At 39.1% G+C, this 22,197-nt stretch overlaps 1 non-coding gene across 1 annotated transcript; it reads right to left on the reverse strand.

Annotated features, from left to right (window-relative positions):
* Nucleotides 1-20,672: 20,672 nt before the first annotated feature.
* Nucleotides 20,673-20,780, reverse strand: LOC130971090 (small nucleolar RNA R71). The gene has a single exon (XR_009082323.1). It is a non-coding gene; the product is annotated as a small nucleolar RNA R71 (small nucleolar RNA).
* Between the last annotated feature and the right edge of the window lie 1,417 nt (nt 20,781-22,197).

Here is a 22,197-nt window from a genome sequence, read left to right on the forward strand (position 1 = left end):
ATTATATATAGTGCAAAAATCCACTTCTGGGGCCCACTTGGTATGTGCTGGGGCTGAGACTTAAGCTTCTCACGTGCCTGGGGCTGTTTTGGGCGTTCAACGCCAGGTTGTAACCTGTTTCTGGCGTTGAACTCCAGCTTGTAACCTGTTTCTGGCGCTGGACGCCAGACAGCAACATGATACTGGCGTTGAACGCCAGTTTACGTCATCTATCTTCGTGCAAAGTATAGACTATTATATATTGCTGGAAAGCCCTGGATGTCTACTTTCCAACGCCGTTGAGACCGCGCCAATTGGCTTCCTGTAGCTCCAGAAAATTTATTTCGAGTGCAGGGAGGTCAGAATCCAACAGCATCAGCAGTCCTTTTTCAGCCTAACTCAAATTTTTGCTCAGTTCCCTCAATTTCAGCCAGAAAATATCTGAAATCACAGAAAAACACACAAACTCATAGTAAAGTCCAGAAATATTATTTTTGCCTAAAAACTAATAATATTCTACTAAAAACTAATTAAAACATACTAAAATCTACATGAAATTACCCCCAAAAAGCGTATAAAATATCCGCTCATCACAACACCAAACTTAAACTGTTGCTTGTCCTCAAGCAACTAGATAAATAAAATAGGATGAAAAGAAATTAAGAAGTAATAATATCTAAGAGTTTCAAATGGAGCTCAGATTCTTATTAGATGAGCGGGGCTTGTAGCTTTTTGTTTCTGAACAGTTTTGGCATCTCCCTTTATCCTTTGAAATTCAGAATGATTGGCATCCATAGGAACTCAGAATTCAGATAGTATTATTGATTCTCCTAGTGTAGTATGTTGATTCTTGAACACAGTTATTTTATGAGTCTTGGTCGTGGCCCTAAGCACTTTGTTTTCCAGTATTACCACCGGATACATAAATGCCACAGACACATGACTGGGTGAACCTTTTCAGATTGTGACTCAGCTTTGCTAAAGTCCCCAGTTAGAGGTGTCCAGAGCTCTTAAGCACACTCTTTTTGCTTTGGATCACGACTTTAACCACTCAGTCTCAAGCTTTTCACTTGGACCTGCATGCCACAAGCACATGGTTAGGGACAGCTTGATTTAGCCGCTTAGGCCTGGAACTACTTCCTTGGGCCCTCCTATCCACTGATGCTCAAAGCCTTGGATCCTTTTCACCGTTGCCTATTGGTTTTAAGGGCTGTTGGCTTTTATTCCTTTTCTTGATCCAATGATTCCTTGTAATTTTTTTTTTTTTTTTTGCTTCAAGAATCAAATTCATGATTTTTCAGATCATCAATAATATTTTTCGTGCTCCTCATTCTTTTAGGAGCCAACATTCGTCAAATTCAGGATAAAATATGCATTGTTCAATCATTCATTCAGAGAACAAAAAGTATTGCCACCACATATACTTAATTATAATTTTTATTATAAAGAACTCGAATAAATTACTCCTTTATTCTAAAAATCTATTATTTTATTCATGTCTAATGATGATGAGAAAAATAAATTATAACTTAATTGAAAATAAAATCAAAATAGATATGCTAATTACTACTACTCCTATATAACTTCTAAGGTAGAATTCTATAATAATACTATCACAGAGTTAAAGCTAGAATTAGAACTTAACAACCTGTATTTTGGGAAGTGGATGTTTCTCTAGTCTGTGGGGTGCCTTCAAGAATTAATTTCTGACGCTTCAGCTCCCTTAAGTTCACATCCTTGCTCTTCCTGTTCCCTTAGGTGCCATGATCTTAATGAGTTTTAGCTTAGTGATCATGGCAAATCACACCAAACTTAGAGGTTTGCTTGTCCTCAAGCAAAAGAAAGGAAAGGAGAGGAATAGAAGGAGAGGCAGTTTCGAAAAAAAGATAAGATGAGTTGAAAAAGATATGAGAAGAAATTAAAAAGATTTGAAAAAGAATTCAAAAAGATAGATGAGTTTTGAAAAAGATTTGAAAAGAAATTAAAGAAAAATCAAGAAATATGTTTAGGATTAAAATTTTTAGACTTGAAGGATGAGATTTTGAAACTTGTTTATGCAAGAAATCATGAATTGAAACATAAAAAAAATTAGAAAATTTGTGAAGAAAACTGAATTTTACCTCCTCTCCACCATCCTGGTGTTAAACGCCCAAATGTTGCATGTTTTGGGCGTTTAACGCCCAGTTGCTGCTTCTCCTGGGCGTTCAACGCCCAGCTGTTGCTTCTTTCTGGCGTTAAACGCCAGGAAGTCCTTTGTCACTGGGCGTTTTTCTGAACGCCCAGGACGCTGTAATTTTGGCGTTAAACGCCCAGAAGGAGCTTCTTTCTGGCGTTCAACGCCCAGAAGATGCTCCTTTCTGGCGTTCAACGCGCAGATGGCTATCCTTACTGGCGTTGAACGCCCAGTGGATGCTTTTTTTGGGCGTTCAACGCCCAAAACGTTTCTTACTAGCTTTTTCACGCCAGTGAGCTTCCAAATTCCCATATAACTCTGTGAATTCAAGCAATTGCTATTTTACCTTTTGAAGATACTTTGACACATTCTTGTAAAAATTAACAAAAACAAAAGAAATTAAATTTTGTAAATGGCTGGGTTGCCTCCCAGCAAGCGCTTCTTTATTGTCTTTAGCTGGACTATTACTGAGCTCTAATCAAGTCTCAGTTTTGAGCATTCTTGCTCAAAATTGCTTTCAAGATAGTGTTTAACTCTCTGTCCATTAACAATGTCTGCAATGTCTGCAAACCATGGCACTTCCTGGATGGTGAAGAGTTGCTCATCTGGAAAGTTTTCAGAGATTTCAGTAAGAGGGAGGGACGCCCCTTCTACTGGTTCTATTCGTGACAGGTGGTCTGCTACCTGATTCTCTGTCCCTTTTCTGTCTCTTATTTCTATATCAAACTCTTGCAGAAGCAACACCCATCTTATGAGTCTGGGTTTTGAATCCTGCTTTGTGAGTAGATACCTAAGAGCAGCATGGTCAGTGTACACAATCACTTTTGATCCTACTAAATAGGATCTAAACTTGTCAATGGCGTAAACCACTGCAAGTAACTCTTTTTCTGTGGTTGTGTAGTTCTTCTGTGCATCATTTAGAACACGACTGGCATAGTAAATGACGTGCAGAAGCTTGTCATGCCTTTGTCCCAACACTGCACCAATGGCATGGTCACTGGCATCACACATTAGTTCAAATGGTAATGTCCAGTTTGGTGCAGAGATGATTGGTGCTGTGACCAATTTAGCTTTCAGAGTCTCAAATGCCTGCAGACACTCCTTATCAAAGACAAATGGCGTGTCAGCAGCTAGCAGGTTGCTCAGAGGTTTGGCGATTTTTGAAAAATCCTTTATAAACCTCCTATAGAATCTTGCATGCCCCAGAAAGCTTCTGATTGCCTTAACATTGGCAGGTGGTGGTAATTTTTTAATTACCTCTACCTTAGCTTGATCCACCTCTATTCCCTTGTTCGAAATTTTGTGCCCAAGGACAATTCCTTCAGTCACCATAAAGTGACACTTTTCCCAGTTTAAAACCAGGTTAGTCTCTTGGCATCTCTTTAGAACAAGTGCTAGATGGTCAAGACAGGAGCTGAATGAGTCTCCAAATACTGAAAAGTCATCCATGAAGACTTCCAAAAATTTTTCCACCATATCAGAGAAAATTGAGAGCATGCACCTCTGAAAGGTTGCAGGTGCATTGCACAGGCCAAATGGCATCCTTCTGTATGCAAATACTCCGGATGGACATGTGAATGCCATTTTCTCTTGATCCTGGGGATCTACTGCAATTTGATTATAGCCTGAATATCCATCCAGGAAGCAGTAGTATTCATGACTTGCTAGTCTTTCTAGCATCTGGTCTATGAATGGTAAAGGAAAATGATCCTTTCTGGTGGCTGTATTGAGCCTTCTATAATCAATACACATACGCCACCCTGTAACTGTTCTTGTAGGAACCAGTTCATTTTTTTCATTATGAACCACTGTCATGCCTCCCTTCTTAGGAACGACTTGGACAGGGCTTACCCAGGGGCTGTCAGAAATAGGATAAATAATCCCAACCTCTAGTAATTTAGTGACCTCCTTCTGCACCACTTCCTTCATGGCTGGATTCAGCCGCCTTTGTGGTTGGACCACTGGCTTGGCGTCACCCTCCAATAGGATCTTGTGCATGCATCTGGCTGGGCTAATGCCCTTAAGATCACTGATGGACCACCCAAGAGCTGTCTTGTGTGTCCTTAGCACTTGAATTAGTGCTTCCTCTTCCTGTGGCTCTAAGGTAGAGCTTATGATTACAGGAAAGGTATCACCTTCTCCCAGAAATGCATATTTCAGGGATGGTGGTAATGGTTTGAGCTCGGGTTTGGGAGGTTTCTCCTCTTCCTGAGGGATTTTCAGAGGTTCTATTATTCTCTCTGATTCCTCCAAATTAGGCTGAACATATTTAAAGATGTCCTCCAGCTCTGATTCGAGACTCTCAGCCATATTGACCTCTCTTACCAGAGAGTCAATGATATCAACACTCATGCAGTCATTTGGGGTGTCTGGATGTTGCATGGCTTTGACAACATTCAACTTGAACTCCTCCTCATTGACTCTCAGGGTTACTTCCCCTTTTTGGACGTCAATGAGGGTTCGACCAGTTGCTAGGAAAGGTCTTCCTAGAATGAGAGTTGCACTCTTGTGCTCCTCCATTTCCAGCACCACAAAGTCAGTAGGAAAGGCAAATGGCCCAACCTTGACAATCATGTCTTCAATCACGCCTGATGGGTATTTACTGGAGCCATCAGCAAGTTGAAGACATATTCGGGTTGGTTTGACTTCTTCAGTCAAACCGAGCTTTGTGATAATAGATGCAGGTATTAGATTGATACTTGCCCCAAGATCACATAGAGCTTGCTTGGTATAATTACCCTCTAATGTGCATGGTATCATAAAGCTCCCGGGATCTTTAAGCTTCTCAGGTAAGCTTTTCAGAATGACTGCACTGCATTCTTCAGTGAGGTAAACTTTTTCAGTTTCCCTCCAATCCTTCTTATGACTTAAGATCTCTTTCATGAACTTAGCATAAGAGGGTACTTGCTCAAGTGCTTCTGCAAACGGAATCTTTATTTCAAGAGTCCTGAGATAGTCTGCGAAGCGGACAAATTGCTTATCCTGTTCCGCTTAGCGGAGTTTTTGAGGATAAGGCATTTTGGCTTTGTATTCCTCAACCTTAGTTGCTGCAGGTTTATTACCTACAGAAGTGGGTTGGGAAGCCTTTTTAGAAGGGTTGTTATCAGCACTTGTATGTGACTGATCCCCCACTGGCGTTTGAATGCCAGGGGTGGAAGTTGGAGTGGCATTAGACGCCAACTCCTTATCCGTTGCTGGCGTCTGAACACCAGAACTGTGCTCCCTTTGGGCATTCAACGCCAAATCCTTGCTTGTTTCTGGCGTTGAACGCCAGGAATGAGCATGGTTTGGGCGTTCAGCGCCAGCATTATTCCTCTCTGGGCTCTGATTGTCCTCAGAGGGATTTTGAGTAGCCATTTGTTCATTTCTTGGCTTTCTGCTGCTTTGAAGTGAGGTATTTAATGTTTTCCCACTTCTTAATTGAACTGCTTGGCATTCTTCTGTTATTTGTTTTGACAGTTGCTTTTCTATTTTCTTTAACTGTACTTTCATATTCCTGTTAGCCATTCTTGTTTCTTGTAGTATTTCCTTGAATTTGGCTAGCTGCTGAGTTAGAAAATCCAGCTGCTGATTGAATTCATTAGCCTGATCTACAGGACTGGGTTCAGCAGTTACTGTTTTAGCTTCTTCTTTCATGGAAGATTCACTGCTTAGGTACAGATGATGATTTCTGGCAACTGTATCAATAAGCTCTTGAGCTTCTTCAATTGTTTTTCTCATATGTATAGATCCACCAGCTGAGTGATCTAGAGAAATCTGAGCTTTTTTTGTAAGCCCATAGTAGAAGATGTCTAATTGCACCCACTATGAAAACATTTCAGAGGGGCATTTTCTTAGCATCTCTCTGTATCTCTCCCAGGCATCATAAAGGGATTCATTATCTCCTTGTTTGAAGTCTTGGATGCTTAGCCTCAACTGTGTCATCCGTTTTGGAGGAAAATATTGATTCAGGAATTTTTCTGACAGCTGTTTCCATGTCCTTATGCTGTTCTTAGGTTGGTTATTCAACCACCTCTTAGCTTGATCTTTTACAGCGAATGGAAACAGTAATAGTCTGTAGATATTCTGATCTACTTCTTTATCATGTACTGTGTCAGCAATTTGTAAAAATTGTGCCAGAAACTCTGTAGGTTCTTCCTGTGGAAGACCGGAATACTGGCAATTTTGCTGCACCATGATAATGAGTTGAGGATTCAACTCAAAACTACTAACTCCAATGGAGGGTATACATATACTACTCCCATATGAAGCAGTAGTGGGGTTAGCATATGACCCCAGAGTCCTTCTGGACTATTCATTTCCGCTTATGTCCATGTTGGAGTAAAGGGGTAATGTGGATTTAAATTTTTAGTTTTAAAAAAAATTCAAAATAAAATAAAAACCAAAATAAAAATAAGATAAAATAAGAAAATTAAAATAAAAAAATTTAATAAGAATTTGAAAATATTTTATGAAGATTTTTGAAAAAGTGAGGAGAGAGAAAGTGGTTAGGATATTTTTGAAAAAGATAAATTTTTTTTTAAACTTAAAAAGATAAGAATTGAAAAATTTTAAAATTGAAATCTGAATTTCTATAAAAAAATTTCAAAAAAAATAGTTCAAAATTAGTTAGAAAAGATATTTTTTTGAATTTTGAATTTTATGATGAAAGAGAAAAACACACAAAAGACACAAGACTTAAAATTTTTAGATCTAATGCTCCTTATTTTCGAAAATTTTGGAGGGAAAACACCAAGGAACACCAAACTTAAAAATTTTAAGATCAAAACACAAGGAAGACTCAAGAACACTTTGAAGATTCACAAGAACACAAGAACAAAAGAAAGAACACCAAACTTAAAATTTTTAGAAAACTTCAATAAAATTTTCGAAAATTACAGAAAGATTAACAAGAAAACACCAAACTTAAAGTTTGGCACAAGATTCAATCAAAGAAAAATTATTTTTGAAAAAGATTTTAAAGAAGAAGATGCCCAATTGCCAAGAACATAAGCCAACGCTATAACCAACTGAGCTAAAAATGTAACGTATTTTAAAGATGTATTATTTTTATGGATAAAAGTATAATTTTTGAAAGTTAATGTTTTGAAAAAGCACAAGAAAAATAAGAAAAGACACAAAACAAGAAAAACTCAAGATCAAACAAGAAAAATAAACAAGAACAACTTGAAGATCAATGAAGAACAAGGAACACAAATTCGAAAATTTAAAGAAAAATATAAAATATGAAATTAACACCAAACTTTGAACAAGACACTAAACTCACGAAAAAAAATTAAAAATTGATAAAGAAAAATAATATTTTTGAAAAAAATTTTTTGAAAAGAAATTATCCTATCAGAATTTAATGACTCTATAGCAACAAAAATAAATTATTCCTAATCTAAGAAATAAAATAAACCTTTAGTTGTTCAAACTCGAATAATCCCCGGCAACGGCGCCAAAAACTTGGTGCACGAAATTGCAATCACACTTTTGCAATCCGCACAACTAACCACCAAGTGCCCTGGGTCGTCCAAGTAATACCTTACGTGAGTAAGGGTCGATCCCACAGAGATTATTGGTTTGAAGCAAGCTATGTTTATCTTATTAATCTTAGTCAGGATGCCAATAAGGTTATTTGGATTTAATTGTAAGAAGTAAAAGTGTTTGGAATAAGTAATTGTTACTTTATTAATGAAGAACATGTTGGGGTTTTGGAGATGCTTTGTCCTCTGAACTTCAACCCTTCCTTGAAATCCTTTTCCACACGCAAGGCTCCTTCCATGGCAAGCTGTATGTAGGGTGTCACCATTGTCAGTGGCTACCTCCCATCCTCTCAGTGAAAATGGTCCAGATGCTCTGTCACAGCACGGCTAATCAGCTGTTGGTTCTCGATCATGTTGGAATAGGATCCATTGATCCTTTTGCGTTTGTCATCACGCCCAGCAATCGCGAGTTTGAAGCTCGTCACAGCCATTCAATCCTTGAATCCTACTCGGAATACCACAGACAAGGTTTAGACCTTTCGGATCCTCAAGAGTGGCCGCCATCAATTCTAGCTTATACCACGAAGATTCTGATTAAGGAATCTAAGAGAAGCTCATTCAGTCTGATGTAGAACGGAGGTGGTTGTCAGGCACACGTTCATGGATCTGAGGAAGGTGATGAGTGTCACGGATCATCACCTTCTTCATGTTTAAGCGCGAATGAACATCTTAGATAGGAACAAGCGTGTTTAAATGTGTGTGTGTGCGTATGCATATTTTACTATTAGATGTTGTAATACTCTACCACCTCTAATTTACGAACTTAAGCGTAAAGCTCTGTGTGGTAGGATGTTATATTGAAAATTGTAAAGTTGTGGTGTAGGAGTGTTGTTCTAATGCAAGCTCAAGGGACGAAGGTTTTGAAGGGTTTTGTGGGGCTATTGGGGGCGTGTTGAAGTTATTTTGAGGGTTGTGAAAATTGTTTTGAGTGTTTTGGAAGTGGTTTTGGTTGTGAGACTAATTATTGAAATTGTTGTTGTTGAAATTATTGCTCCTCTATCGTTGGCCTTGTTGATTGTTCCACCTAAAATTAGGACGATTCCTCCATCTAGGATTATATGTCTTTGAGAAAGGGTCATTTTGTTGTAGCCTAGATGAATTGCCCATGAAGTTTACTTGCTACACAGAAGGTTGGTGAAGATTGAATGGTTTACAGCTTTCACCATAAGAAATCCATCTACTCATGTCATAAGAAGGGCTTTGTGTACTAACTGTAGAGACTTTCATGCCTCCCATTTGCTTAGTGAGTGTCATGAATTGTTGAGACATGATCTTGTTTTGTGCAACATGAGTATCCAAAGTATCCAGCTCTATGACTCCTCTCTTCACATTATTCCTTTCTAAAGAAAACAAATGATGATTGTTTACAACAATCTCAATAAGCTCTAAAGCTTCTTCAGTGGTCTTCTTCATATGCAATGAACCTCCAACTGAATTATCCAAAGAATTCTTTGAAGTAGGAGTGATGCCATCATAGAAAATCTTGAGTTGCACCCAATCAACAAACATGTCGGGGGAGCATTTTCTCAATATTTCTTTATATTTTTTCCATACTTCATAGAGTGACTCTCCTTCTTGTTGCTTGAATGTTTGAATGTTTGTCCTCAACTTTGTCAATCTTTGTGGAGAAAAAAATATTGTCAACAATTTGCTAACCAAATTATCCCATGTGGCAATGCTCTCCTTGAATTGAGTCTCAAGCCATTGCCTATCACTATCTCTCACAGAGAATGGAAATAGCATCAATCTATAAGCCTCAACAGGGATACCATTGGACTTCACAGTATCATATATTTGAAAGAAGCTCGAAATGTGTTGATTAGGGTCCTCATGAGGACGTTTTTCAAAGATAGTATTGTTACACCAATGAAATCAATTCTGGCTTTAATTTAAAGTTATTGGCATTAACATTGGATGTAAGGATGCTGCTCCCACAATTTCCAGGGTTGGAAGTTGTATATGATCCTAATGTTTTCCTAGCATGCTGAGCATTATTGGAATTGTGATTCTCTGCAATATTGTGCTCTAGTTCTTTCGCAGCTTCTTTAATTCTTTAACCTCTTCAACTAATTCAATTCCCTCTCTTTGGTTCTTTGGCTTGCTATTCCTAATTTGGTGGAGAGTTTGTTCAATTTCATGATCAAAATAAAGAGGCTCCTTGATGAGCGGATAATTTATACGCTTTTTGGCATTGTTTTTAGTATGTTTTTAGTATGTTTTAGTTAGGTTTTATTATATTTTTTTTAGTTTTTAGTTAAAATTCACTTTTCTGGACTTTACTACGAGTTTGTGTGTTTTTCTGTGATTTCAGGTATTTTCTGACTGAAATTGAGGGACCTGAGCAAAAATCTGATTCAGAGACTAAAAAGGACTGCAGATGCTGTTGGATTTTGACCTCCCTGCACTCGAAGTGGATTTTCTGGAGCTACAGAAACCCAATTGGCGCGCTCTAACCGGCGTTGGAAAGTAAATATCCTGGGCTTTCCAGAAATGTATAATAGTCCATACTTTGCCCGAGATTTGATAGCCCAAACCGGCGTTCTAAATCAGCTCAAAACTGCCCGGCTTTAAACGCCGGAACTGGCACAAGAATGGGAGTTAAACGCCCAAACTGGCATAAAAGCTGGCGTTTAACTCCAAGAAAATTCTCTACACGAAAATGCTTCAATGCTCAGCCCAAGCACACACCAAGTGGGCCCGAAAGTGGATTTTTATGTCATTTACTCATCTCTGTAAACCCTAGGCTACTAGTTCTCTACAAATAGGACCTTTGGCTATTGTATTTTCATCTTGAGATCTTTGAATCTTTTGATCATTTTCGATCTTAGGATCATCTTTGGACGTCTAGTTCTTAGATCATTGGGGGCTGGCCTCACGGCCATGCCTAAACCTTGTTCTTATGTATTTTCAACAGTGGAGTTTCTACACACCATAGATTAAGGTGTGGAGCTCTGCTGTACCTCGAGTATTAATGCAATTACTATTGTTCTTCTATTCAATTCAGCTTGTTCTTATTCCAAGATATTCATTCGCACTCAAGAACTTGATGAATGTGATGATTATGTGACGCTCATCATTATTCTCACTTATGAACGCGTGCCTGACAACCACTCCCGTTCTACAAGCAAACAAGGCTTGAATGTTTATCTCTTGGATTTCTTAATCGGAATCTTCGTGGTATAAGCTAGAATTGATGGCGGCATTCAAGAGAATCCGGAAGGTCTAAACCTTGTCTATGGTATTCTGAGTAGGATTCAATGATTGAATGACTGTGACGAGCTTCAAACTCCTGAAGGCTGGGCGTTAGTGACAGACGCAAAAGAATCAATGGATTCTACTCCAACCTAATTGAGAACCGACAGATGATTAGTCGTGCCGTGACAGGGTGCGTTGAACATTTTCACTGAGAGGATGGGACTGTAGCCACTGACAACCGTGATGCCCAACATACAGCTTGCCATGGAAAGGAGTAAGAAGGATTGGATGAAGACAGTAGGAAAGCAGAGAGACGGAAGGGTCAAAGCATCTCCATTCGCTTATCTGAAGTTCTCACCAATGAATTACATAAGTATCTCTATCTTTAGGCTTTATTCATATATCATCCATAACCATTTGAATGTGCCAGACTAAGATTTACAAGGTGACCATAGCTTGCTTCATGCCAACAATCTCCGTGGGATCGACCCTTACTCGCGTAAGGTTTATTACTTGGACGACCCAGTGCACTTGCTGGTTAGTTATGCGAAGTTGTGAAATTATGTTTATACCATGGTATTGAGCACCAAGTTTTTGGATTCATTACCGGGGATTATTTGAGTTGTGAAAAGTAGTGATCACAATTTTGTGCACCATGTTTTTGGCGCCTGGTGCACGAAATTGCAATCACACTTTTGCAATCCGCACAACTAACCAGCAAGTGCACTGGGTCGTCCAAGTAATACCTTACGTGAGTAAGGGTCGATCCCACAGAGATTATTGGTTTGAAGCAAGCTATGTTTATCTTATTAATCTTAGTCAGGATGCCAATAAGGTTATTTGGATTTAATTGTAAGAAGTAAAAGTGTTTGGAATAAGTAATTGTTACTTTATTAATGAAGAACATGTTGGGTTTTGGAGATGCTTTGTCCTCTGAACTTCAACTCTTCCTTGAAATCCTTTTCCACACGCAAGGCTCCTTCCATGGCAAGCTGTATGTAGGTTGTCACCATTGTCAGTGGCTACCTCCCATCCTCTCAGTGAAAATGGTCCAGATGCTCTGTCATAGCACGGCTAATCAGCTGTTGGTTCTCGATCATGTTGGAATAGGATCCATTGATCCTTTTGCGTTTGTCATCACGCCCAGCAATCGCGAGTTTGAAGCTCGTCACAGCCATTCAATCCTTGAATCCTACTCGGAATACCACAGACAAGGTTTAGACCTTTCGGATCCTCAAGAGTGGCCGTCATCAATTCTAGCTTATACCACGAAGATTCTGATTAAGAAATCTAAGAGAAGCTCATTCAGTCTGATGTAGAATGGAGGTGGTTGTCAGGCACACGTTCATGGATCTGAGGAAGGTGATGAGTGTCACGGATCATCACCTTCTTCATGTTTAAGCGCGAATGAACATCTTAGATAGGAACAAGCGTGTTTAAATGGAAAACAAAGGTAATTGTATTAATTCATCGAGACGCTGCAGAGCTCCTCACCCCCAACAATGGAGTTTAGAGACTCATGCTTCCAAAAGGTACAAATTTCAGATCTAAAATGTCATGAGGTGCAAAGTAAATCTCTAAAAGTTGTTTAAATAGTAAACTAGTAACCTAGGTTTACAGAAAATGAGTAAACTATGATAGATAGTGCAGAAATCCACTTCTGGGGCCCACTTGGTGTGTGCTGGGGCTGAGACTTAAGCTTCTCACGTGCCTGGGGCTGTTTTGGGCGTTCAACACCAGGTTGTAACATGTTTCTGGCATTGAACTCCAGCTTGTAACCTGTTTCTGGCGCTGGACGCCAGACAGCAGTATGATACTGGCGTTGAACGCCAGTTTACGTCGTATATCTTCGTGCAAAGTATGAACTATTATATATTGCTGGAAAGCCCTGGATGTCTACTTTTCAACGCCATTGAAAGCGCGCCAATTGGCCTCTGATGAGCGGATAATTTATACGCTTTTTGGCATTGTTTTTAGTATGTTTTTAGTATGATTTAGTTAGTTTTTAGTATATTTTTATTAGTTTTTAGTTAAAATTCACTTTTCTGGACTTTACTATGGGTTTGTGTGTTTTTCTGTGATTTCAGGTATTTTCTGGCTGAAATTGAGGGATCTGAGCAAAAATCTGATTCAGAGGCTGAAAAGGACTGCAGATGCTGTTAGATTCTGACCTCCCTGTACTCGAAGTGGATTTTCTGGAGCTACAGAAGCCCAATTGGCGCGCTCTCAACGGCGTTGGAAAGTAGACATCCTGGGCTTTCCAGCAATGTATAATAGTCTATACTTTGCCCGAGATTTGATGGCCCAAACCGGCGTTGCAAATCAGCTTCAGATATCCCAGCGTTTAACGCTGGAACTGGCATAAAAATTGGAGTTAAACGCCCAAACTGGCATGAAAGCTGGCGTTTAACTCCAGAAAAGGTCTCTACACATGAAAGCTTCAATGCTCAGCCCAAGCACACACCAAGTGGGCCCGGAAGTGGATTTTTCTGTCATTTACTCATTTCTGTAAACCTTAGGTTACTAGTTCACTATTAATAGGATCTTTTGACATTGTATCTGTACCTCATGACACTTTACACGTTTCTTTGTGTACCTTCCATGGCATGAGTCTCTAAACCCCATGGTTGGGGGTGAGGAGCTCTACTGTGTCTTGATGGATTAATGCAATTACTACTGTTTCTTATTCAATCATGCTTGCTTCCATTCTAAGATATTACTTGTTCTTAAACCGGATGAATGTGATGATCTGTGACACTCATCATCATTCTCAACTATGAACGTGTGCCTGACAACCACCTCCGTTCTACCTTAGATTAAGTAGATATCTCTTGGATTCTTTAATCAGAATCTTCGTGGTATAAGCTAGAACTGATGGCGGCATTCAAGAGAATCCGGAAGGCCTAAACCTTGTCTGTGGTATTCTGAGTAGGATTCAATGATTGAATGACTGTGACGAGCTTCAAACTCCTGAAGGCGGGGCGTTAGTGACAGACGCAAAAGAATCACTGGATTCTATTCCGGCCTGATTGAGAACCGACAGATGGATAGCCGTGCCGTGACAGGGTGCGTTGAACATTTCCACTGAGAGGATGGGAGGTAGCCACTGACAACGGTGAAACCCTTGCATACAGCTTGCCATGGAAGGAGCCTTGCGTGTTTGATGAAGAAGACAGTAGGAAAGCAGAGATTCAGAAGATGGAGCATCTCCAAAGCCTCAACCTATTCTCCATTACTGCAAAACAAGTACTTATTTCATGTTCTTTTGCTTTTCACAATAAATCCTGAAAATTTCTGATATCCTGACTAAGATTTACAAGATAACCATAGCTTGCTTCAAGCCGACAATCTCCGTGGGATCGACCCTTACTCACGTAAGGTATTACTTGGACGACCCAGTGCACTTGCTGGTTAGTTGTGCGGGATTGCAAAAGTGTGATTGCAATTTCGTGCACCAAGTTTTTGGCGCTGTTGCCGGGGATTGTTCGAGTTTGGACAACTGACGGTTTATCTTGTTGCTTAGATTAGGACTGTTTTATTTTTGTTGGTTTAGAGTCTTTTATTTGAGTTTAGTTTTATATTTTAAGTTTGGTGTCTTCTTTGTGTTGTCCTTTAAGTTTTCGAAAAATTTGTGTTTGATTTTCAAAAAATTTTAAGTTTGGTGTCTTTTGTGCTTTTATTCACTTAAAAATTTTTCAAAAATTTGTTCTTGGTGTTCATCTTGATCTTCAAAGTGTTCTTGGTGTTCATCTTGACATTCAAAGTTTTCTTGTTTGTTCTCTTTGTTTTGATCTAAAATTTCTAAGTTTAGTGTCGTTCTGTTGTTTTTCTCTTTCCTCATTAAAATTTAAAAATAAAAAAATATCCTTTCCTTGTTTTACTCATAATTTTCGAAATTTTGCATTAAATTAGTCAAAAATTTTCAAAATCATATCTTTTCAATCATTTTTATTTGCAATCATATCTTCTCAATCATATCTTTTTCAAAATAATTCTCAATCATATCTTTCTAATTGCTAATCTCAAAATCTTTTTAATTAACTAATTGATTCAGTTTTCAATTTGCTGTGATCTTATTTTCTTTTAATTTTCGAATTTTTATTTTATTTTCCTTTTGTTTTATTTTATTTTATTTTTTTTCGGTTAATTCAAAAGAAAAAAAAAATTTATCTACTTGCAATCCATATCATTCCCTTTATCCATCATGGACCTAAGTGGGATTGATCAGTCCAGAAGGACTCTGGGGTCATATGCTAACCCCATTACAGCTGCATATGGGAGTAGCATCTGTACACCTCCCATCAAGGCAAGCAGCTTTGAGCTAAACCCTCAACTTATTATCATAGTGCAGCAAAATTGCCAGTATTTCGGTCTTCCTCAGGAAGAGCCTACTGAGTTTCTGGCACAGTTCTTACAAATTGCTGACACAGTACATGATAAAGAGGTGGATCATGATGTCTACAGACTATTACTGTTTCCATTTGCTGTAAAAGATCAAGCTAAGAGGTGGTTGAATAACCAACCTACAGCAAGCATAAAGACATGGAAACAGTTATCAGACAAATTCCTGAATCACTTTTACCCTCCAAAGAGGATGACACAGCTAAGGCTGGACATCCAAGGCTTTAAACAAGAGGATAATGAATCCCTTTACAATGCCTGGGAGAGGTATAGAGGTATGCTAAGAAAATGCCCCTCTGAAATGTTTTCAGAGTGGGTACAGTTGGACATCTTCTACTATGGGCTTACAGAAAAAGCTCAGATGTCTTTAGACCACTCAGCTGGTGGATCTATACACATGAGAAAGACAATTGATGAGGCTCAAGAGCTTATAGACACTGTTGCTAGAAACCAATATTTGTACTCTAGCAATGAGTTCTCTCCAAAAGAGGAAGTCATGGCAGTAGTCACTGATCCTAATCCTCAAGAACAGATGATTGAGCTTAATCAACAATTACTCCTGATGACAGAACAGTTAGCAGAATTTAAAGAGATGCTACATGAAACTAAAGTTGCTAACAAGAACATAGAACTGCAGTTGAATCAAGCAAAACAGCAAATATCTAAACAGATAACAGGAGAATGTCAAGCAGTCCAACTGAGGAGTGGGAAGACATTGAACAACACCACTAAAAAGAGCAAAAAGTCAAATAAGGAGCAATTGACAGAGGATAACCAAACCACTGTTCAAAATCCCTCTGAGGGCAGTAAGGGCCCAGAGAGGAATGTTATTGGCGTTCAAACGCCAGAAAAGGAGGGAAAGCTGGCGTTAAACGCCCATTCCCTGCCCAGTTCTGGCGTTCAAACGCCAGAAAAGGGGGAAAAGTTGGCGTTTAACGCCCATTTTCCACCCAATCCTGGCGTTCAGACGCCAAGGGAGGATCAGACACCTGAGAGTGCTGACAGTAATCCCTCTAAAAAGGATTCTTCAACCACTTCTGTAAGGAATAAGCCTGCAGCAACTAAGGTTGAAGAATATAAAGCCAAGATGCCTTATCCTCAGAAACTCCGCCAAGCGGAGCAGGATAAGCAATTTGCCCGCTTTGCAGATTATCTAAGGACTCTTGAAAAAAAGATTCCGTTTGCAGAGGCACTTGAGCAAATACCTTCTTATGCTAAGTTCATGAAAGAGATCTTAAGTCATAAGAAGGATTGGAGAGAAACTGAAAAAGTATTTCTCACTGAAGAATGCAGTGCAGTCATTCTGAAAAGCTTACCAGAAAAGCTTCAAGATCCAGGAAGCTTTATGATACCATGCACATTAGAAGGTGCTTGCACCAAGACAGCTCTATGTGATCTTGGAGCAAGCATCAATCTAATACCTGCATCCACTATCAGAAAGCTTGGGTTGACTGGAGAAGTCAAACCAACCCGGATATGCCTCCAACTTGCTGATGGCTCCATTAAACATCCATCAGGCATAATAGAGGATATGATTGTCAAGGTTGGGCCATTTGCCTTTCCAACTGACTTTGTGGTACTGGAAATGGAGGAGCACAAAAGTGCAACTCTCATTCTAGGAAGACCTTTCCTAGCAACTGGACGAACTCTCATTGATGTACAAAAAGGGGAAGTAACCCTGAGAGTCAATGAGGATGAGTTCAAGTTGAATGCTGTAAAAGCTATGCAGCATCCAGACACACCAAATAACTGCATGGGCGCTGACATTATTGACTCTTTGGTGGAAGAGATCAATATGACTGAAAGCCTAGAATCAGAGCTTGAAGACATCTTCAAGGATGCTCAACCTGATCAAGAAGAACCACAGGAAACAAAGGAATTTTCGAAAATTCCTCAGGAGGAGGATAAGCCTCCCAAACCTGAACTCAAACCACTACCACCATCCCTGAAGTATGCATTTCTGGGAGAGGGTGACACTTTTCCAGTGATTATAAGCTCTGCTTTAAATCCACAGGAAGAGGAAGCACTGATTCAAGTGCTAAGGACACACAAGACAGCTCTTGGGTGGTCCAAAAGTGATCTTAAGGGCATTAACCCAGCCAGATGCATGCACAAGATCCTGTTGGAGGATAATGCCAAACCAGTGGTCCAACCACAGAGGAGGCTAAATCCAGCCATGAAGGAGGTGGTGCAGAAAGAGGTCACTAAATTACTAGAGGCTGGGATTATTTATCCTATTTCTGATAGCCCCTGGGTGAGCCCTGTCCAAGTTGTCCCCAAAAAGGGAGGCATGACAGTGGTTCATAATGAAAAAAATGAACTGGTTCCTACAAGAACAGTCACAGGGTGGCGTATGTGTATTGACTACAGAAGGCTCAATACAGCCACCAGAAATGATCATTTTCCTTTACCATTCATAGACCAAATGCTAGAAAGACTAGCTGGTCATGATTATTACTGCTTTTTGGATGGCTATTCAGGTTACAACCAAATTGCAGTAGATCCTCAGGACCAAGAGTAAACAGCATTTACTTGCCCTTCTGGCGTGTTTGCCTACAGGAGGATGCCTTTTGGTCTGTGTAATGCTCCTGCAACCTTTCAGAGATGCATGTTATCCATCTTCTCTGATATGGTGGAGAAATTCCTGGAAGTCTTCATGGATGACTTCTCAGTATATGGAGACTCATTCAGCTCCTGTCTTAATCACCTAGCACTTGTCCTGAAAAGGTGCCAAGAGACTAACCTGGTTTTAAACTGGGAGAAATGTCACTTTATGGTGACTGAAGGAATTGTCCTTGGGCACAAAATTTCAAGCAGGGGAATAGAGGTGGATAAGGCAAAGGTAGAGGTAATTGAAAAATTACCACCACCTGCCAATGTTAAGGCAATCAGAAGCTTTCTGGGGCATGCAGGATTCTACAGAAGGTTCATAAAGGATTTTTCGAAAATTGCAAAACCTTTGAGTAACCTGCTAGCTGCTGACACACCATTTGTGTTTGACACACAGTGTCTGCAGGCATTTGAGACCCTGAAAGCTAAGCTCATCAGCCTCCTGTAGCTCCAGAAAATCCATTTCGAATGCAGGGAGGTCAGAATCCAACAGCATCAGCAGTCCTTTTTCAGCCTAACTCAGATTTTTGCTCAGTTCCCTCAATTTCAGCCAGAAAATATCTGAAATCACAGAAAAACACACAAACTCATAGTAAAGTCTAGAAATATGATTTTTGCCTAAAAACTAATAATATTCTACTAAAAACTAATTAAAACATACTAAAATCTACATGAAATTACCCCCAAAAAGCGTATAAAATATCCGCCGGGGATTGTTGAGTTTGGACAACTGACGGTTCATCTTGTTGCTTAGATTAGGTATTTTTCTTCAGAGTGCTTAAGAATGAATTCTAGTGTTTCAAGGTGATGTTCTTATCATCACCAAAACTGATTGATTCTCATCAATTTAGCTCTTGAATGTAATGTCTTGCTGAAGCTTGGCTAGCCATGTCTAATTCCTTTAGACTAAAGCTTTAGACTAACATTGCATGATTCCTGGAATTCTCATTAAGAATTTTGATACCTTTATTTTCTTTTCCACTTAGTTTTCGAAAAATCAAAAAAATTACAAAATCATAAAAACCAAAATATTCTCATGTTTCTTGTTGAGTCTAGTGTCTCATTTTAAGTTTGGTGTCAATTGCATGTTTCTATTCTTTTTGCATTCATTCATGTGTCGTCATTAATCTTCAAGTTGTTCTTGATGATTTCCTTGCTCTGATCTTTGAATTCTCTTGACTTGAGTGTTTTGTTGTTTCTCATATGCATTCTCATTTTGTTAGTGTCAGCAGTATACAAACTGCTAAGTTTGGTGTCTTGCATGCATTGTTATTTGATTTTAGTTGCATTTTGATTATTTCTCATTATTAAAAATCCAAAAAAAATTTTAATTTGTGTCTTTTCAAGTCAATAATACAGAGAATTGAAGATTCAGAACATACAGTAGAGGAATTACACAGAAAAAGCTGGGCATTCAAAACGCCCAGTGAAGAAGGCAAACTGGCGTTTAAACGCCAGCCAGGGTGCCTGGTTGGGCGTTTAACACCCAAAAGGGTAGTGCTTTGGGCGTTAAATGCCAGAATGTGCACCATTCTGGGTGTTTAACGCCAGGATGGCACAAGAGGGAAGATTCTGTTTTTAATTCAAATTTTTTTCAAGTATTCAAAATTTTTCAAAATCAAATCTTTTTCAAATCAAATCTTTTCAATCAAATCTTTTTCAAAATCAATTTCTTTCCTTTTTCAAAAATACTTGCTATCAATTAATGATCTGATTCAACATTTCAAGTATGTTGCCTTTTCTGTTGAGAAAGGTTTAATGTCTGAATCATATCTTTTCTTGTTAGCCAAGTCTTTAATTTTTAAAATCAAATCTTTTTAAATTGTTTTTCAATCATATCTTCTCAATCATATCTTTTTAAAACTATATCTTTTCAGTCATATCTTTTTAATCACATCTTTTTCAAAATAGTTTTCAATCATATCTTTTTAATTTCTAATTTCAAAATCTTTTTCAAAAATCACTTGATTTTTTTCCAATCTTAGTTTTCGAAAATCAATTACTATTTTTCAAAATGTTTTTAAAATCTTTTACTTTGTTTTCGAAAATTTCTTCCCCTCTTCTCACATCCTTCTATTTATGGACTAACACTATTCCTTAATGCACAATTCGAACTACATCTTTCTTGATAAGTTCGAATTCTCTACTCCTTCCTTCTATTTTTTCTTTTCCTCTGACACCTCAAGGAATCTCTATACTGTGACATAGAGGATTCCATATTTTCTTGTTCTCTTCTCTTTCATATGAGCAGGAGCAAAGACAAAAGCATTCTTGTTGAGGCTGACCCTGAACCTGAAAGGACCTTGAAGCGAAAGCTAAGAGAAGATAAGGCACAACTCTCTGTAGAGGACCCAACAGAAATCTTCAAAGAAGAAGAACCCATGGCAGCCGAAAACAACAACAATGCCAACAATGCAAGGAAGGTGCTGGGTGACTTTACTGCACCTACTCCCGACTTCTATGGGAGAAGCATCTCTATCCCTGCCATTGGAGCAAACAACTTTGAGCTTAAGCCTCAATTAGTTTCCCTAATGCAACAGAATTGCAAGTTCCATGGACTTCCATTGGAAGATCCTCATCAGTTTTTAGCTGAATTCTTGCAAATCTGTGACACTATCAAGACCAATGGGGTTGACCCTGAGGTCTACAGACTTATGCTATTCCCTTTTGCTGTAAGAGACAGAGCTAGGATATGGTTGGACTCACAACCTAAAGAAAGCCTGAACTCTTGGGAAAAGCTAGTCAATGCCTTCTTGGCAAAGTTCTTTCCACCTCAAAAATTGAGTAAGCTTAGAATGGAAGTCCAAACCTTCAGACAGAAGGAAGGAGAATCCCTCTATGAAGCTTGGGAAAGATACAAACAATTGATCAGAAAGTGTCCCTCTGATATGCTTTCTGAATGGAGCATCATAGGTATTTTCTATGATGGTCTCTCTGAACTATCCAAGATGTCATTGGATAGCTCTGCTGAAGGATCTCTTCAACTGAAGAAGATGCCTGTAGAAGCTCAAGAGCTCATTGAAATGGTTGCAAATAACCAATTCATGTACACTTCTGAAAGGAATCCTGTGAACAATGGGACAAATCAGAAGAAAGGAGTTCTTGAGATTGATACTCTGAATGCCATACTGGCTCAGAACAAAATATTGACACAGCAAGTCAATTTGATTTCTCAAAGTCTGTCTGGAATGCAAAATGCCCCAAGCAGTACTAAGGACGCTTCATCTGGAGAAGAAGCTTATGATCCTGAGAACCCTTCAATGTAAGAGGTGAATTACATGGGAGAACCCTATGGAAACACCTATAATTCTTCATGGAGAAATCATCAAAATCTCTAATGGAAGGATCAACAGAGACCTCAACAAGGTTTCAACAACAATAATGGTGGAAGAAACAGGTTTAGCAATGGCAAGCCTTTTCCATCATCTTCTCAGCAACAGATAGAGAATTCTAAGCAGAGCCACTCTGACTTAGCAACCATGGTCTCTGATCTAATCAAAACCACTCAAAGTTTCATGACTGAAACAAGGTCCTCCATTAGAAACTTGGAGGCACAAGTGGGACAGCTAAGCAAGAAAATTACTGAACTCCCTCCTAGTACTCTTCCAAGCAATACAGAAGAGAATCCAAAAGGAGAATGTAAGGTTATCAACATGGCCGAACTTGGAGAGTATGAAGAGGCAGTGAGCGCCACTGAGGAAGACCTCAATGGACGTCCACTAGCCTCCAATGAGTTCCCTAATGAGGAACCATGGGAATCTGAGGCTCACACTGAGACCATAGAGATTCCAATGGATTTACTTCTGCCATTCATGAGCTCTGATGAGTATTCTTCCTCTAAAGAGGATGAGTATGTCACTGAAGAGCAAGTTGCTAAATACCTTGGAGCAATCATGAAGCTAAATGACAAGTTATTTGGTAATGAGACTTGGGAGAACGAACCTCCTTTGCTCACCAAAGAACTGGATGACTTGTCTAGGCAGAGATTACCTCAAAAGAGACAAGATCTTGGGAAGTTTTCAATACCTTGTACCATAGGCACCATGACCTTTAAGAAGGCTCTGTGTGACCTAGGGTCAAGTGTAAACCTCATGCCTCTCTCTATAATGGAGAAGCTAGGGATCTTTGAAGTGCAAGCTGCAAGAATCTCACTAGAGATGGCAGACAATTCAAGAAAACAAGCTTATGGACTTGTAGAGGATGTTTTGGTAAAGATTGAAGACCATTACATCCCTGTTGATTTTATAGTCCTAGAGACTGGAAAGTGCATGGATGAATCCATCATCCTTGGCAGACCCTTCCTAGCCACAG

The sequence above is a fragment of the Arachis stenosperma genome, chromosome 3 (assembly GCF_014773155.1).
Source record: "Arachis stenosperma cultivar V10309 chromosome 3, arast.V10309.gnm1.PFL2, whole genome shotgun sequence".
NCBI classification, from domain to species: domain Eukaryota; kingdom Viridiplantae; phylum Streptophyta; class Magnoliopsida; order Fabales; family Fabaceae; genus Arachis; species Arachis stenosperma.